We start from the raw sequence: 17,161 nt of genomic DNA, 5'->3' as shown, positions 1-17,161 counted from the left end.
TACTTTTTTGCTATTTCCTTTCCTAACTTGCTACTGCATACTTTCTGGTTATACCTTGTAGCAAGTTGACCTTTATTTTTTTCCTGAAAGGAAATATTTTTTTTCTTTTTCTGCTTATCAAAATAACACTTATGATAAGAAATTTAGTACAGAAATTATGAAGAACATAAAAATTAAATTGATCAGATGATTATTTTTATCAGAATTATTTTGATTCATTTTAGTTTGGTTTTAAAATGGCTTTCATAAGGTTCATCGTCTTTGACCCCTCTGTTATTAGTATCCCAGCCTTAATTTATACAGTGTCAAAACTACTCTAATGCTTGAAAACTAAAACAAGCATTAGAAACTTCGCCTAAAACAATCAGTTCCTCCTGATTGTTCGATATGGTAAGTATCATTTTGTAAACAAATTTGTTGTTGTTGTGTAAGTTTGAAAATTCTAAAGTTTTTTTTTCCCCTACCATGGCTTCTAGTGTCATAAGCACGTTTTGCCTTTTTCAATATTTACATAGTTTATTGACAAAGGAAGAAACTGATCCTTCTACAAATAACTTGATAAAAACTTGAAGTTTTCATGAAAGGAAGAGTTACAAGAGATGATAAACTTGAGTCTATATATTGGAAAAGTTAAGTTATGAGAAAGGATTGCACACACACTTTTTTTTTTTTAAGTGTTATCACAAGGTTCCAGTGAGGGCTGGGAAGAAGAGAGTATATTTCAGAGGTCAAGCCATCAAAGTTGAAACATTTTTTCCCCAGAATATAGGAATAGTATAGAAAACATTTTAATGTTTATATGTTTATAGACTACTGTTTACAAGAATAAATAATGCTAGTTATTATGGTTATTAAATTAGAAACTAGAAGTTTCACTGAAATCCATTTTTTCTGCATTAGAGGTTTTTAAAAATAAACCTGTAAAAATACAAAAAGTTTCTGCGACCTTGGAGACTTGTACTGGTTCTGATCTCACTTTTTCCTATCCACTGAATATGTCCCCTTTGAGACGGTTATATTCCCTGGCCAAAGACAGAGCACCTAAACCTGTCTCACAAATATGTACTCTTGATTGCAAGAGGAACCTAGTGAGAGTGTTCATTATGTTTGTTACCACTAATACGTTTGCAACTTTCCAACATTCTTTAGTAGCCATATGCATTTTGTCTAAACACATGCACTCACACACACACTCACACACTCACTCAAGGCATGTTAGGTATGGGTAATAGTTAATGAGTTTTTGCCAAAGACTTAAAACTAATGCTTTTTTACACAAAAAGTTAGGGAAGCATTGACTATAAACTTGGACTCTGTTTTATCATATGCAAATTTAGAATAAAAATTAAAATTCATTAAATAAGTATATATATTGAATGCTTTATAGTAGCTCTTCTGTTGGTGCTAGATATACATTGTTGAAAACAGAGAAAGTCTCTGCTTGGAGGGAGCATGTTGAAGAGTGTTACAGAGACAGTAGACAAATAAAATTTAAGAGAATGATATGTGCTGTGAAGAAAAGATGATCGAGTGATATGGCAGGAAGTGTCTATTGGCAGGGGTAGGGAGGTGCCCCTTTAGATGCTGTGATGGTCAGAGAAGGCCTCTCAGGCAGGTAGCGTTTGAGTGTAGTGGCACCAAAATGTGGTAAGGCATAAGCTTTTGAAGATTTGAAGAAAGAGCTTTCCAGGCAACGGGAACTGTGTCAGAGGTCTAAGGTGGGGTCTTTTGAGATACAGAAAGGTTAATATGACTGAGACACAGTGAGCAAGTTAATCAGGAGTCGAGTTTGTGACAATATCCCAACTGAGGCCATTGGTGAGCATACAAATCGTTTCTACCTGCTTCTTTGCAGCATTACTGTGCCCCAATAATTTCTTATATTCAAACTTTCTAGCTTTTGAAATGTGATTTTTTGTTTGAGGATTACTTTTTTACTTCTGTGGGAAAATATGCATCATGTTTAATTTGCTTTATTGGTTTGATGTAGTTATATGATTCAACAGCTTTGATGATAAGGCCTCAGCTAAGGTCTAGAGAACTTTAAAAAAATAATAAAATGAAGCATTAAATCCAGGACACAGAATGTTCTGTGTGTAAAAATAGATTAAATGAGAATAATATATTAATGTGAGCCCTTGCCATTTTTCCTCTGATCTCCCTCCAGAGCTCTTAGGGCTTTGTGCCCAGTATTTATCTTAAGAGGCAGAGAAGGTCTCATGCCACCTTTAGGAAAGACTCTGGTTAAGGCAAAGACCTACTGTTCATTTTTCATATACGGAATTGCACAGACATAATTTTAGAAATGAAAACATTGCCTTACATTTTACATTCATGAATTTGGAGGATATTTTCAAAGATTCTTTTCTTTGTGTTTTCAAATTCTAAAGCATTGATATAGGTCAGTTTTGATTCTTGTAATTTCAAAATTAGTACAAATGAATACATATAAAATAGTTCTTCTGTTTTGAAAATAAAGAGATTAGATGAAGAGACACTTTCTGTTTTGTTGGATTTGTCTTGGGAACATTGCATCCACGCAGTATATTTCTCTTGTAGCAACAGATGCGGTAACCCTGAAGTCTATTTTCTTTCTTGTTACATTAGTTTTTAATTAAAGAAAACAACTAGTTGGAGGCAGTTACTTTCTGTGAAATGTAATGAAGATTTGTTTTGGAAGTGACCTTCCCTTTATTAGCTCAAGCAGTAATCAGCAGAATTAATAGAATAATCAAATTATATACAAACTCATAAATCATCATGAATAGTGCTGTCAAAAGTTCAGCTATTAATGGGTTCTATTGTTTTGCAGCTGTATTAAAACATTACAACTGCTGATTCCTACCTTGATAGGCACTGAAATTGCTTTTTTAAAGGCTATGTAGGATAGGGGCTACCAGCCAGAAATTTTCACAACTGTTAATTTATCTGTAATACAATTTCATGTCACCAGGGCAAAGTTGAAATTGAGTACAGTGTTGGTATGCTCTTTTTCTGTAAAATCTGACTCATTGTTGGAAGCAGTATGCTCAATTAATTAGAGTTCTGTTGGTTTAAATGTCTGTTTGGGGTTAATGGCATCAAAGAGTTAGGTTATACTCCAAATATACACAATTATCCAAATAATATATTGGATGGATATTATGTTGCTTTTGTGAATTTTATTTGAGCTGGTTATAAACAAGTAATTGAAGTGGCAGTTTAATATTTGAAACTTAGAGAAAAAATATATCTCATTAGACTCAGTGTTTCATATTTCTCAGGAACTGTTTACATGGATTCCCATGTCCTTTTTAACTTGAATTACAGTGGGACAAATGGGAAATCCCTTGCTGCTGTGCTTCGTATTTTTGCAGTTGCATGTATGGGAGCAGTAGATCTCCACCACTTGTGTCATATAGTTGGTGATACTTAAAAACAAGCTCTAGCCACAGCTTTGTGCAGTCAAGCATTATACTCTGTCAGAGCCTATTAAAATTTGCTTTTGGAAAAAAATCCAAGACTTTGTGAAGTTAGGAAACAAGTTGTCATTTTTTTAATTAATATGCAGTGTAATTATTTTACTTTGTATCTTTGAAAGTGACATTTTCCTTTTTTTCCCTCTAATTTTGACAAAAGAAAGACATGTTCACAAGAGAGGAAAATTGTCTTTACTCTCAGTCATTAGGCAGACCCAGATATTAATTTCACATGAATGACCATTACTTCTTTTTCAAATTTGTATTTTCATTGTGTTAATTTCTTAACTGTCTCAAATGTCTGAAAAGTATGAAGAATATCTCTGTATTAAATGGTAAATAACTGAAGTATAAAATGCATTAGCATTCTAAGTAAGAGGAATTCAAAATAAGTTTTAAACTTTGATTTATCCCTGGCTCTTGTCTCATAGGTAGATTTTTTTTTAAAAAATCTAAAGAAAGAAGCCGCGATAAATCTAAATACACAGGCTTTCCCAAGGTACCTCTATTCCTTGTTACAGTCAGTTTGAAGTAGAAACACCCTACTTGTTTTCAGAAAAATAAGTTGTGGCCACCTCAGAGTATCACATATCTTTCCCTTTTTCCATATCTTCTGTAGCTAATATAGTGAATAGATACTCTCAGAATTCTACCAATTCTATTAACATTTCCATTTTGCTGTCTTTGACTGATTTCTTTTTGTTTTAGAAGATCCATATTTTAAATTTTAATGCACAACATCCAGAATAATAGGCATTTAATGTAGAACATTCATGGCAAGGTAAATAAAAATATTAAAAGAAAACTTAGTGAACAACTGAGGCATAGGGATTGCAATGACAAATGTCTACAGGGGCCAGGTAGGCCATAGAAAGGAAGTGAAGTGGGGCTGGAAGGAGACAGTGGGAGTGGTCGAGACCACAGTGAACTATTGAGCACAGGACGCATCTAAAGGGAGCAGCTGCTCTATGATCTTAGGTCTCCATTGCAGGTCCAGTATTGTCAGATTTTCTCTTTTTCAAAGAAGCCAGAGATCCAGATTGTTTATGCCAAGGTAACTTTCTTTTTTCAACTGTGAGGTCATACAAAACTTATCTACAGGCAGATATATCCCATGGACTTCCAGTTGCTTCCTCCTTGCTATAGGTAAATGACAATTTTTATTTGTACATTTAAAAGGATGATATATTTCACCAAATTGAGATTTTTAAAAGATTATTATAGCCACTCCAAAATGCTTCTTCTTTGCATTAGACTTATAGTTAGCAACTGATAGGTAGTGAATTTATGCCATGCATATACCACTGCAGAATTGAATTTTGAGTTACTGTATAAATTGAGCACCCGTTAAGAAAACCACAAGCATTCCAGTGATATTTTTCTTCTCACAAATTGACAGCCTAGAAATTCTGGAGTTAACCTTTGACTCTGTCCTAATTACTGTGTTATTTCTTCTCAATTTCTTGGAGTTATGCTTTTCTCATTTTCCACTCTTCTGCCATGGTCCAGGACTTATCACTTACTAGATTCCTGCTATAAATAACCCCTAGCTGCCCTCCTGCTCCCAGTATCCGACATGTCACTTCCAGTAGCATTCTGTTGTCTGTCACATCAGATGCAGACACTTCTACCTACCTTTAAACCCCATTCCATAATCATTTTATCCTTCAGCTCCTTCCTGTCGTTCCCCAATTTGTACATCCATTCAGTTATTCAGATATCAATGCACATTCTCACCTTTCTGTATTTTCTCATGTTTTCCCACCTTTGAGAATCTGCCCCCACCCCAAACAGTCTAACCTGTTCCTCTTCAAGGCTTGACATAAGCCCAGCCATCAGATCTTCCACTACCTCTGGCTGCTAGAAGCTGCATGCTTTTAGGAAAGTAGTTTAACTTCTCCGATTTTCTATAACAGGAAATTGGTATAGCTGTTTTAAAGGTTTCTTCCAGTTCTGACATTCTGTAACTCTTCCTCCTTCAACACATGTTGACTTCTCTCTTCTTCGAGCTCTCTTATAGTGCTTCTAATCTCCACCACATAATATAGTCTTTAATTTTTCTCTAGTTTTTAAACTTAGTAATGTCACTTGTCTCATAGGCTTAACAGAGGACTAAGTCTGTAACTTACACTTTTGCATCTACTGTGGAACTAGTGCAGTGCAGGTGGCTAGTTGGTTGATTTGGGCAATTTCAGTCTTATGCACGGCCCTAGGGGAATCATGGCTGACAGCTCTACCTTCAGTCCCAGTCTAGCACCTTTAACCTTTGAACTGAGAAGGCTTACAGGCCTTTCCCAGGATTTGCCTAACACAAGTGACTATCCTTTTTTAAATTTCACTATATGAACTGATACGTGCCGACAAAGGGAAAAAAATGAAAGTATCTGGGACAGCAGAGGCATGGGTTTCATTTGCATGCGAACCATCTCATTTTAAAATGTGACAGTCAGTCTTGAGCAGGGGTTCAGTTTGGGAAGGGCAGTTAAAGGAAATCAGTTGATTTGGGGTATGGAAAAGGCATAGTGGGTGCATAGTTTAAAGAAGGAGCCCAGGAACCACAGAGGAATAAGGCTGACTATTTGACCTGACAGTCAATTTAGTAGTAAATAGCTAAGGGGTGGAATTATTGAACATATAATCCACAGGAGGCGATAACATGGTTTTTGTGAGGTAATTATACCTCAGCCATCTAACAGGGTTCTTTGAGAGGGGTAAATAAGGTGTGAACAAGGGGGAACCAGTGAACATTTAGATTTTCAAAAAGCCTTTGATAAGATTTTATACCAAAGACTGCTTTAAAAAATGTCCTCTCTCCATGGGGTTGGGGATAGTGTTTAGTCATGCATAGAAATGTAGTTTAAACACAGGAAGGAAGGAACGGGTGGTTTAAATGAGCTTGCACTTGCATGGGGAGATTATTACAGTAGGCTCTCCCAAGAATCAATGTTTAGTTTGTTTTTTTTAACATTTTTATAAATGATTGGAGATTCAGGGTAGTAACTCTTCCGGCTGCTTCCCAATTTATAGTTGACACTGAGAGCTTGTAGATAGTAAAATACTAAGCTGAAGAGTATTAGCTGAAGGACTGTTTCCAAGGCAATGTGAGAAGGCAGGAAAATGGCATGAGTGACTGTATCTCTAAGAAGATGTCTCTGCACATATTTTTCAATTCATAAAAGGGATCTAGGGGTCGTTATGTAGGAATATCTGAAGACATTAGCTTTGGATATTCTTGTGTCTGCATTCGGAAAGACCCACATAATACTGGACATAATCATGAAGGGCATTAGAAATAAAAGAGAGAGTATATTATTGTCCTGATTCAAAATTGATGCCTCTTCATCTGTGTTATTTGTACAATTTGAGCTTTGAAGACTAGGCAGCAAAATGGATCAGGGATTTAAATAAGGATTATTCAAATAAGAAATGAATATATCATGTACACAATGTCAAAGCAGAGAAAGAGTCTGAGAAAGGAGAATAATCAAAAGAAATCTCATTGAGAACCTAAGTAGGTATACTGTAGACTTGTTTGCTACATCCCAAAAGTTTGAACAAAGGGCTTCTTTTTGAATTTGAAAGATCTATTTTTGAATGAATTTGTAGATATGTGGCAGATAGGAAACAGTCTGTTAGCCTGAGTGTTCAGACTGAAAAGTTCATTTTTATTAAGAGCTTAGTTTAAATTACATGTTTAAAGAGTAGTTAGGAAATACCAGCGCTTTACCATCAAAAGCTCCATTGATGTCATTGTGATAGGCTGTGTTGAAGAATCATTGAGTTGGCATGGTGGTTCTGGCCCTTATATAAACCAGGGAGCCATTCTACACACGGAACTGTAGATACAGAGCCTAGGTTGTGACACAAGCGTATAAATTGACCCCCAATATTTTTGGAAGGCTTTATTTTTTTAAGATTGAATGATGACTTGTATTCTATAATTTATGCAAATTTATTCTGGGCCCCTGGTGCAGTTATTAATACAGATCTGTTTCTGTCATCCAATACGTAGTTTTATTGTGACTTTTTCTATAGAAGGTTAAATTTAAGGACAGCTGGAAAAGCTGAAAAAAATGAATATATCATCCACAAAATGTCACCAAGAACAGAGGAAGCTAGATATATGGTTAAGATCTATAAAATAAAGGCAGTTTCTGGGAGTGAGTTTTTTGGAGGCTATGTATTGCTTTTTGACAGCTTTTTCTGAGTTAAGCATGATGATTATGCCTTGCAAGAGTGACAGCAGTGCCTAAAGGGCAATCCATCTACACACAGCCTTTTCAATGAATGTCAGATTTGCATCAAAAGCCCCATTGGACTTAGATACTTGTACCTTATAATTTCTTGAATTATCAACAGTGCTGTGTCCTTCCAGGTCTACGGTAACTCCTTGAAGGCACAGAAACGAATTTGTTCCTTATGCCCTCCTATCTAGAGATTAGTACCCAGAGTATTAAGTAATAATCTTTATGAATGGCCAGGAGATAGTGGTTGTAGAGGTTGGTGACAATTAGCTGGCTATAATAATCCAGGAGGAGAAAGGGTGTTTCCACAGAACCCCTTCAAAGCACCGGTCTACTTCAAAGCAGTACAGGAAGACTGTATCAGGCTTGAGCAGTTGCATTTGATTGTTACACATTTCAGAGGGGAGACTGCTCTCATGAATACATGAATTACCTTAAACTTGTCTTCAGGAGGACGTCTCCCTGCTACATCTAGTCCATCAGTGGTTCTTGTCAGCTTTATGTCTCAAATATGTCCCCAGTCTCTCCACTTCATCTCCATTGCCGCTACCCTGCTTCAGGCTGCCATCATCTCTCACTTGGTCTTGTGCAGATATGACTGGCCTTCTCTTTTCAATTCTTGCCCCCTTGACAATTCTGCGCATAGAAGCCAGGCTCATCTTTTAAAAAATACAGATCTGATCGTGTCACTGCCCTGCTCAAAACCTTCTGGTGGCTACTCCTTATACTTGGAATAAAATTCAAGGTCTTCACTCTGGCCTTTGAAGCCCTGCATGATCAGGCCCCATCTTAGCTCTGTGATGCCGTTTCACACTGTATTTCTGCCTATTCACTATGTTCCAGCCCCACTGGCTGTCTCTCTCTTCCTCAAATACACTGAGCTAGTTTGCACTTCCACGTTTTCAAATTTGCCATTCCTTCTGCTTAGAACATTCTTCCTCCAGATCTTCATATGTTGATTTCTTCTGATCACTCAAGTCTCAGCTCAAATATCAGTTTCTCAGACGCTCTCCCTGATTTCCCTGTCTAACGTTCAGACCCCCACATCACCTTCACATTATCCTGTTTATTGTTTCAGAAGGCGTATCACTATCTACTATTATTTTATTTCTTGTTTATTGTCTCTTTTGTGCACTAGATAAGTTATATGTCAGAAAAGACAGCATTTGTCTTGTTTACTTTTGTATCCCTAGTGCCCGGAACTACATCTGGTGCATAGTAGGCCTAGTTCCATAAATATTTGGGAATGAAGAAGTAAATCTCAGTGCTTGTCCTTATCAGCATCAACAGTTCTCTTAGAACTGTCACAGTTCCCTCCAGGGAAGGTAGTTGAATTGACCAGGTGCCTAAGTTGCTTAAATTGTGTTAGAAGAAACTACAGGCCTTGGACACATGGAAGCAGATATTCAGTCAGTAACAGCAATGTAGCCTACAAACCCCACATGGGTAGTACAGTCTGTAGTCATTGTCCCCTCTGCTATAGAAGGTAATAGCTAACAAAAGCTACAATTTATTGAATGTTTACGATGTACCAGGCCCAGAATAAGCACTTCACACGCAGTAACTAATTTAATCCATATAACAACCCTATGCAATAGGTATTATTATTATCATCCCCATTTTATAGTCGGGAGAACTGAAGCATAGTCACACACAGCTAGTAAGTCGGGCAATCAGGATAGGCACCTAGGCAGTCTGAGTCCAGAGGTAGACTGTCCACGTTGATTTCACAACCACCTCCAAGAGCTGATCTCTGCAATTTGTACATTATTGACTGAGATTATACACTTGATTTTTAGTGACCTTTTAGTTTTGGTGATCATTGTTTGCCAAACAAGTTCCCTTGGCTTCTATCACCATGACCAGTATCAGGGAGGGCTTGCCATTTTGGCCATATTGGATCACTGTGAATGAGACCATGTTGTAATGGAGCACTCATTTGAGGGGTTTTTTTTGATGGTCTGTCTTAATAGTCTAAAACTTCATAGGTAATGAATCCCATGAACTTAAAGCAAGGATGAGGCCTGGCTTGGGATTGTTATGAACATAACTGTTTCCTGACGCTGCAGGAGTCATTACCTATTGTTTAGCTCTTGCTCGTGAGAAAGCGTTTAGTTCTGGGCCAATAAAAAGTCTATGCTGGGGCTGGCCTGGTGGCATAGTGGTTAAGTGCGCGCTCCACTTTGGTGGCCCAGGGTTAGCAGGTTCGGTTCCCGGGCGTGGACTGTCGCACCGCTTGTCAAGCCATGCTGTGGCAGCATCCCATATAAAGTAGAGGAAGATGGGCATGGATGTTAGCCCAGGGCCAGTCTTCCTCAGCAAAAAAGAGGAGGATCAGCATCAGATGTTAGCTCAGGGCTAATCTTCCTCACACACACACAAAAAAGTCGATGCTGAGTTGAATGACAATAGCTTGAGTTGTAGAGGGAATCTTGGGGAGTGGGGTGGAGATGACGCTGTAACTTATGTGCTGCCCAATTTTGCATTCCCAGGAGACAGAGCAACTAAAGCAAAAATGCATCATTCACTTCTGACACCCGCCGTACTCGCTTCCCTTCCCCCTACTTCCTGCTAGAAAGATACCAGATACCAAGAAAGAAAAAAAGAAATGGTAGTATGAGTAAACAATCTGCTAAGTAATATAAATATGTTACCAGTAAACATGATGTAGTAATATAAATATGCAATATAAGTATGTAACCTATAAACATGCTACATGCTATATATTTATTAAAACTGGGTGTGTGTGTGTGTGTGTGTGTGTGTCTGGCTGTCAACGGCACTAAGACTTGGGACCCCCGTGTGTGTGTGTATTGAAGTGTATAAAAATAAACACACATAAATGTAGGCCTTCCCACACATTTTTCAGACAAGCAGGCACTGGGTAAACATGATAGAAAACTCATAGCGTTGTTTTAAATATAGTGCTCTGATAAACGTGTATGTCTGAATGTAGTTACCAGTAAGTAACACAGTTGAACTTTGTATAGATAGATGCAATCACTGAAGCTTTATTATCTTTTATGAAACTTAGATGTGCCTAATTACTGTTGAATGGAACTTCTGCTTTATCAGTACAATTTAAGCTGGGGTGTCACTAAAGCACAGTGATGGTGATCAGTGGTCACTCAGAATTCTCTTCTAACAAACCTTTTTTTTGTGTGTGTGTATGTGAGAGGAAGATTGGCCCTGAGCTAACATCTGTGCCAATTTTCTTCTATTTTGTATATGAGACGCCGCCATAGCATGGCTTGATGAGCGGTGTGTAGGTCTGTACCTGGGATTCGAACCTGTGAACCCCAGGCCACTGGAGCAGAGTGTGCGAACCTAACCATTATGCCATGGGGCCGGCCCCTAACAGACTGGTTTTTTGTGTGTGTGTGTGGATTTGTTTGTAATGGCATTTGATAGTGTTTCAAATGTATTTTTGTAGTGACTCTTTTTTTTTTGGTAGTACTACCTACTGTATTTAGTACATTTGTAGGTATATTTTTTTTAGGTAAGTCCCATAAAACTTATACTTGCTTGCCTCTAGGGCCCATAGTACCCTATAGAAGGTAGATGTATCCAGAGCTGCCTTGCCAGGCATTATGTTAGGCCCTGCACCAAAGTTGGAGCCTGACTGGCATCTCAGCTGTGTTCACGGTCTTTGGTAGCTTAATTGTCCCTCATTAAAGGCATGTTAACCCTTGGATCACTAGGCTACCATTTAATGCACTGGAATAAAGCATGTGTCTTGTGGAGCCTTATTACCTTCAAAAAATTCATGGTAAAGTGTTTGCCTTCTACCAACAGCACTTTCTCTATTTAAAAATCTCTAGCTTACAAATATACTTTATAAATCACTTTTTAAAATGTGGATTGCAAAGTATTCATAATTTGCTAGATACTCTAAAGATGAGTATTCCCATAGTTATTCTTCCTCTGAGCTTATGTTCTATCTAAAATGAAGTCACATGTAATCCATTTAACATGTACAGATAGAGAATAAGTGTACTTTTTGGGAGATAAGAATGTGTAAAAATTGAGAAATTATTTTATCCTTTGTAATAATCTTTGCAACTTGTCAGGAATTAGAACAACTCGGAGAGGAACTTTGACCAACTAACTCCATGTTGCTTCCCTTCATAATGCCAAAAAAGATGGTACTGAGGCTGAGGCAGTTTAGTATGATGGTTAACAGAGAAACCACTGGGACCAGATTGCCTGAGTTTTTATTTAGCAGTACCATTTACTAAATGACCTTGAGCAAGTCACTAGACTCTTCTTTGCCTCAGTTTCCAAAACTGCAGAACACTGCCACACAGAGTTGTAGCATGCAGTGTGTTAATACATGTAAAGCATTTAGCATTTAGTCAGCACTCAGTGCTAGCTGCGATGATTATTTGTATTGTTGTTGTTATTGACTGTGTGCTCCAAAGACCAGAATGTAGCCAACAGTTATTTCCTCACTTCTCATGTAATTCCCTACTTGTCGTGTGAATGACTGCTATTTGAGTTTTGAATGCAGCTCTCAAGAACTGCTTGCTCTTGTGCTTCTTACCCACTTATAAAAGGTTTCCTCAGTGGCCTATTTCCACCAAGTAGCCCTCCCCCAACCAAAAAAAATTTTTTTAAAGATTAAGTATGAGAATGACTGATAAGAGTAGTCTTCATCAATCCCCTCATTTTACCCGGCACTTTTTACAAACCAGTGTTTTTTGTCACTTGGGCAGAAGGTACGTGAGGAAAATACAGAGGTGAGAGAGAACAAATGCCACCATTGCGAGCAGCACATATCTCCCCTAACAGGCAAGACTGGTATGGGGAAAAAAGCCAATAAGAAACAGTATAAAAAACGTATACAGTCGTCCGTTGGTATCTGCAGGAAATTGATTCCAGGACTCCCCGCGGCCACCAAAAACTGCGAGTGCTCAAGTCCCTTACTCGGTCCTCCATACCTGCGGGGTCCGCATCCGTGGATTCAACATACCGCGGATCATAAACATAGTAAACATACAATCTGCAGTTGGTGGACCCCGCGGACGCGGACCCCACGGAGCTGACTATGTGCACATGGAACTGTATGTTTTTGCAGTTGCAGAAATTTATAGTAGATATCAAGTCATTCTTTCCAAGAGCACAAAATACTTTTATGTTCTCATTTAAATTAAGAGGAAATTTGTTAGATTATTATGACAGTGTCTCAATATTGGACTTCTTCCTCTGTAATATTCACCATCATCCACACAAACCAGTTCTTAACATTCTTGCATTCGAGTATTTCTTCCATATAGTGTATGTCCACTGTTAATAAATCATGTCGAGGGCCCGGTGGTGCAGGCAGTTAAGTGTGCGTGCTCCACTACGGCAGCCCGGAGTTCACCGGTTCGGATCCTGGGCGCATACCGACGCACCGCTTGGCAAGCCATGCTGTGGCAGCGTCCCATATAAAGTAGAGGAACATGGGCACGGATGTTAGCCCAGGGCCAGTCTTCCTCAGCAAAAAAGAGGAGGATTGGCATTGGATGTTAGCTCAGGGTTGGTCTTCCTCACACACACACAAAAATAAATCATGTCGAAACCAGGTAATTTTTTGATGGCTTATTGAAATAAATAGTTATAGATGGCTCTATTGCATTTTATATTTAAGTGTATTTTTCAGAGGCCCCATTTACCATAAAAACTTAATAGAAATTCATTTTCAAACAAAAAGATAGTAGATAATATTATATACTAAAGTTTCAATGTGTTTCATAAACAGTGTAATATATAATGAAAGGAGGACTTTGTAGAAAATTTCATTTAATTTTAGTTAAGTGGATTTCTCATGCTTTTGATAATACTGTAATAGTCTGTGGCGTAATGTCTTATGATTTTAACCTTACACAATTTCCAACTGATTCTGAACTTGATCCCCTTGCTTTTCTTGGAAGCTGGGAAGATATTTAAAAATTGTTTTTCCCCTGGGGGAAATTGATGTGTGCATGTGTAAACATGGACCAGTCTCACTGAAATGAAAAACTCCATAGGTCAGCTGGTAACAGCTTGTCTATAGCTGCCTACGAGGAAGTTGGAAACACTGATGCTACTATTCACATGACAAAAAGAGAGCCTGCAGAAAATGAGAGTGCTAATTGTGTGCTCCACACTTTTAACTTGCTTGTCCATTTTGGGGCCTTAACCTAATTCAGCCTGTTGATTTTTGGTGAACCAGTAGTATTTCATATGCTTCTTTCAGTAACAACAGGAAATTAATGGTGAAGATTATGCTGATTATCTCGATCACATCAACTTCACTGTATCAGTATTCCCCTACCAGCCACAGGCAGCAGAATAACCCATGGGAAATGTAAACAGTCCAATAGAAAGATGACTTTTTCTAACAGTCTTTAGAATCTATCAAGTGCAATATCTCAAATAGTACCAGCTGTACCAGCACAATTAATATTGTTCCTTAATTTGATATTTGACTAGTGAACAAGATTAGCAAGAAGGGAGAATAATCTTGTAGCTGGTGTCCTAGGTAAAATTTCTAGTCTAAAGGGTTTCGGGCACATGAAATTTTGCTTGCTTGCTCTGATGTGCCATTTCTTGTGTTATTCTAAATTTCTCAATGGAAAAAAACCCTCCGATTTCCTTGTATTTTTATACTAGAAGGAATTATTATCTAACCTCACCTACCCCAACTGGCTTGGTCATGTCCACTACAATGATTGAATTTGGAAAGACAATGGGAATATTATGCCATACTTAGAGAATGTCACTTATCTCTACCATTCATTTTTATTTTCTGTTATAATCTGATTATGAAATATTTTAAAGCTATTTCAGAAAGTACAGAGAATGATATAAAGACCACTCATGAACCCACTCACAGTTTTGTCAGATCTTAACATTTTGCCATTTTTGCTCTCAGTATATTTTTTAAAGAAACTGAGCAATTGAAAGATTCAGTGTAACTTTCATCCCCTCCCTTCCCAGAGATAACTACTATCCTGAATTTGGTGTTTATAATTCTCTTAAATGTTTATGCACTTTTACTACATATATATGTATCCATAAATGATATACAGTATTATTTTACATATGAAGTTTTGAAAGTTTTTATAAATGATATCACTCTGGACATATTCTTCCCCAACTTGCTCTTATCATTCAATTTTTATGTTTCTGTCACTTATCCATGTTGATGGATGGGGTTGTAGTTCATTCCTTTAAATTGCGTATAGTATTCTATTATACAAAGTGAGAGGTTAAGCCAACTATACAGTTAGAGACTGCAGTCCCCACAAGATCACCCCCACTTCTGACACCAACTGCAAGTTTGAGGAATTCCCAAAACCACCCTCAGGTTCGATAGTTCACTAGAAGGACTCCCAGGGCTCACTAAAAGCTGTTATACTCACGGTTGTGCTTTATTACAGGGAATGGGTATAGGTTAAAATCAGTCAAGGGAAGAAGTGCATAGGATGGAGTACAAGGGTGTTCCAAATGTGGAGCTTCCAGTTGTCCTCTCCCCATGGAGTCAGGACAGTGTTAGTCTCCTGGCATTGATGTGTGACAATATGCCAGAGGATGGTCAACCAGGGAAGCTCACATGAGCTTCAGTGTCCAGAGTTTTTATTGGAGTTCCATCACTCAGGCATGACTGATTGCCCACAGGGCTGATCTCAGTCTCCAGCCCCACTGGAGGTTGACTGATACCACATGACTCAAAGCCTCCACCCTAAATTACACTGTTGGTCTTTCTGGCATGGCTAGACCCCACCCTAAGACTATCTGCTGTGGCGAGCCCTGGCCCTAAATCTTATTGTTAGACTGTCTGGTGACCCAAGGCCCACAAGCAAACAGAGACTCCTTTTGGGCTTGGCATTCCAAGGGCTTAGAGATCACGTCCCAGAAGCCAAGGATAAAGGCCAGATCTCTTTATGGGCCAGGTTAAATTCTTTATTACACATATGAATATACCACATTTTCTTTTATCTGTTCTCCTCTTGATGGATGTTTGGATTGCATATGGTGTATACAAAATGGTACCTTTTTATTATTTAATTAAGGAATGCTTATGTAATAGTTACAGTGTGCCAGATACTGTGTAGCTTCTTTATAAATATTAATTCATTTAATCCCATAAGACTCTTATATGAGATAAATGCTATTATTCTCATTCTATAGATGAAGAAAATAAGATACAGAAAGGCTAAATACCTTGTTCAAAGTCACACAGCCAGTAGATGGAATAGCTGGGATATAAACTCAGGCAGTCAGAAACCTTCATAACCCCTATGCTATGCTGCTTAAAAAGAATGCAACAACAAATATTTTTATACACATCTTCTTGTATTCATGTATGAGAGCTTTTGTAAGATATATGCCAAACAGAATTGCTGCACTGTAGGTGTATGCATCTTTAATTTTATTATATACTGCCAAATTCTTATCCAAACTGATATTTTTAAACAGATTGTAAGATACTTGCAGATATTTTTTCCTAATCTGTGGCTTGTCTTTTCACTTTCTTTTGTTGTCCAGATGTTTATAATTTTAAAGTAGTCCATTTTTTCAATATTTTTCTTTATGATTTTGCTTTTTGCATCTTAAGAAATATTTCTTTCTCCTGAGCTCAAAAACGTATCCTCCTATGTTTTCTTCTAGAAGTTTGACCTTTTATATTTATGCCTTTCATCTACCTGGAATTGATTCTAAATATCGTGTAAAGCAGAGATATAATTATTTTCCCCCTATTGTCTCAAAACTACTTTTTCAATGGCCCATTCTTTCCCCACTGGTCTATAATGCCATGTCTGTCATAATCATGTCCATATACATATGGCTTTTTGTGTTAGTTTGCTATTGCTGCCATAACGAAATACCACAAACTTAGCATCTTAAAACAACACAGATTTGTTATTTTACATTCCTGGAGGTCAAAAGTCTAAAATGGGTAGTAAGGCTGTGTTCCTTCTTGGGGCTCTGGGGAAGAATCTGTTTCTTGTCTTTTCCAGTTTATAAAGGCTCCCTGCATTCCTTGGCTTGTGACCCCCTTCCAGCAATGGCATTGCTCCAACCTCTGCTTCCATCTTCACATCTTCTCTGACTTTGACCCTCCTGCTTCCTTTTTTTTAAAGTAGCTTTCTGATGACATTGCACGCACTGGGATAATCCAGGAAAATCTCCCCATCTCAAGATCCTTAATTTAATCACGTTTGCAAAATCCTTGATGTGTAAGGGAATATATCCACAGGTTCCAAGGATTAGGATGTGAACGTCTTTGGTGGGGGAATTATTCAGCCTACCACAGTCTTCTTTCTGGACTTTCCATTATTATTATGTTTTTAATTCAGCCCTTTTAAGCGTACTTATTTCATAATCTCTATCTGATAGTTCTACCATCTGATTAAAGTTTTGGAGAGTCTAATCCTGCTGTTTGTTTTGTCTGTTGATTCTTACTCAGGATAAGATACGTTTCTTCATTTG

General features: G+C 37.7%; 1 protein-coding gene across 4 annotated transcripts in view; it reads left to right on the top strand.

The window, feature by feature from the left end:
* Window positions 1–17,161, top strand: part of CHM (CHM Rab escort protein) — a 165,415-nt gene that overhangs the window by 99,897 nt on the left and 48,357 nt on the right. The gene's annotated exons all lie outside the window — the stretch shown is intronic.

The sequence above is a fragment of the Diceros bicornis genome, chromosome X (genome assembly GCF_020826845.1).
Source record: "Diceros bicornis minor isolate mBicDic1 chromosome X, mDicBic1.mat.cur, whole genome shotgun sequence".
In the NCBI taxonomy this organism is placed as follows: domain Eukaryota; kingdom Metazoa; phylum Chordata; class Mammalia; order Perissodactyla; family Rhinocerotidae; genus Diceros; species Diceros bicornis.
The sequence above is the reverse complement of the archived record's forward strand: the minus strand, read 5'-3'. Positions and strand labels throughout refer to the sequence as shown.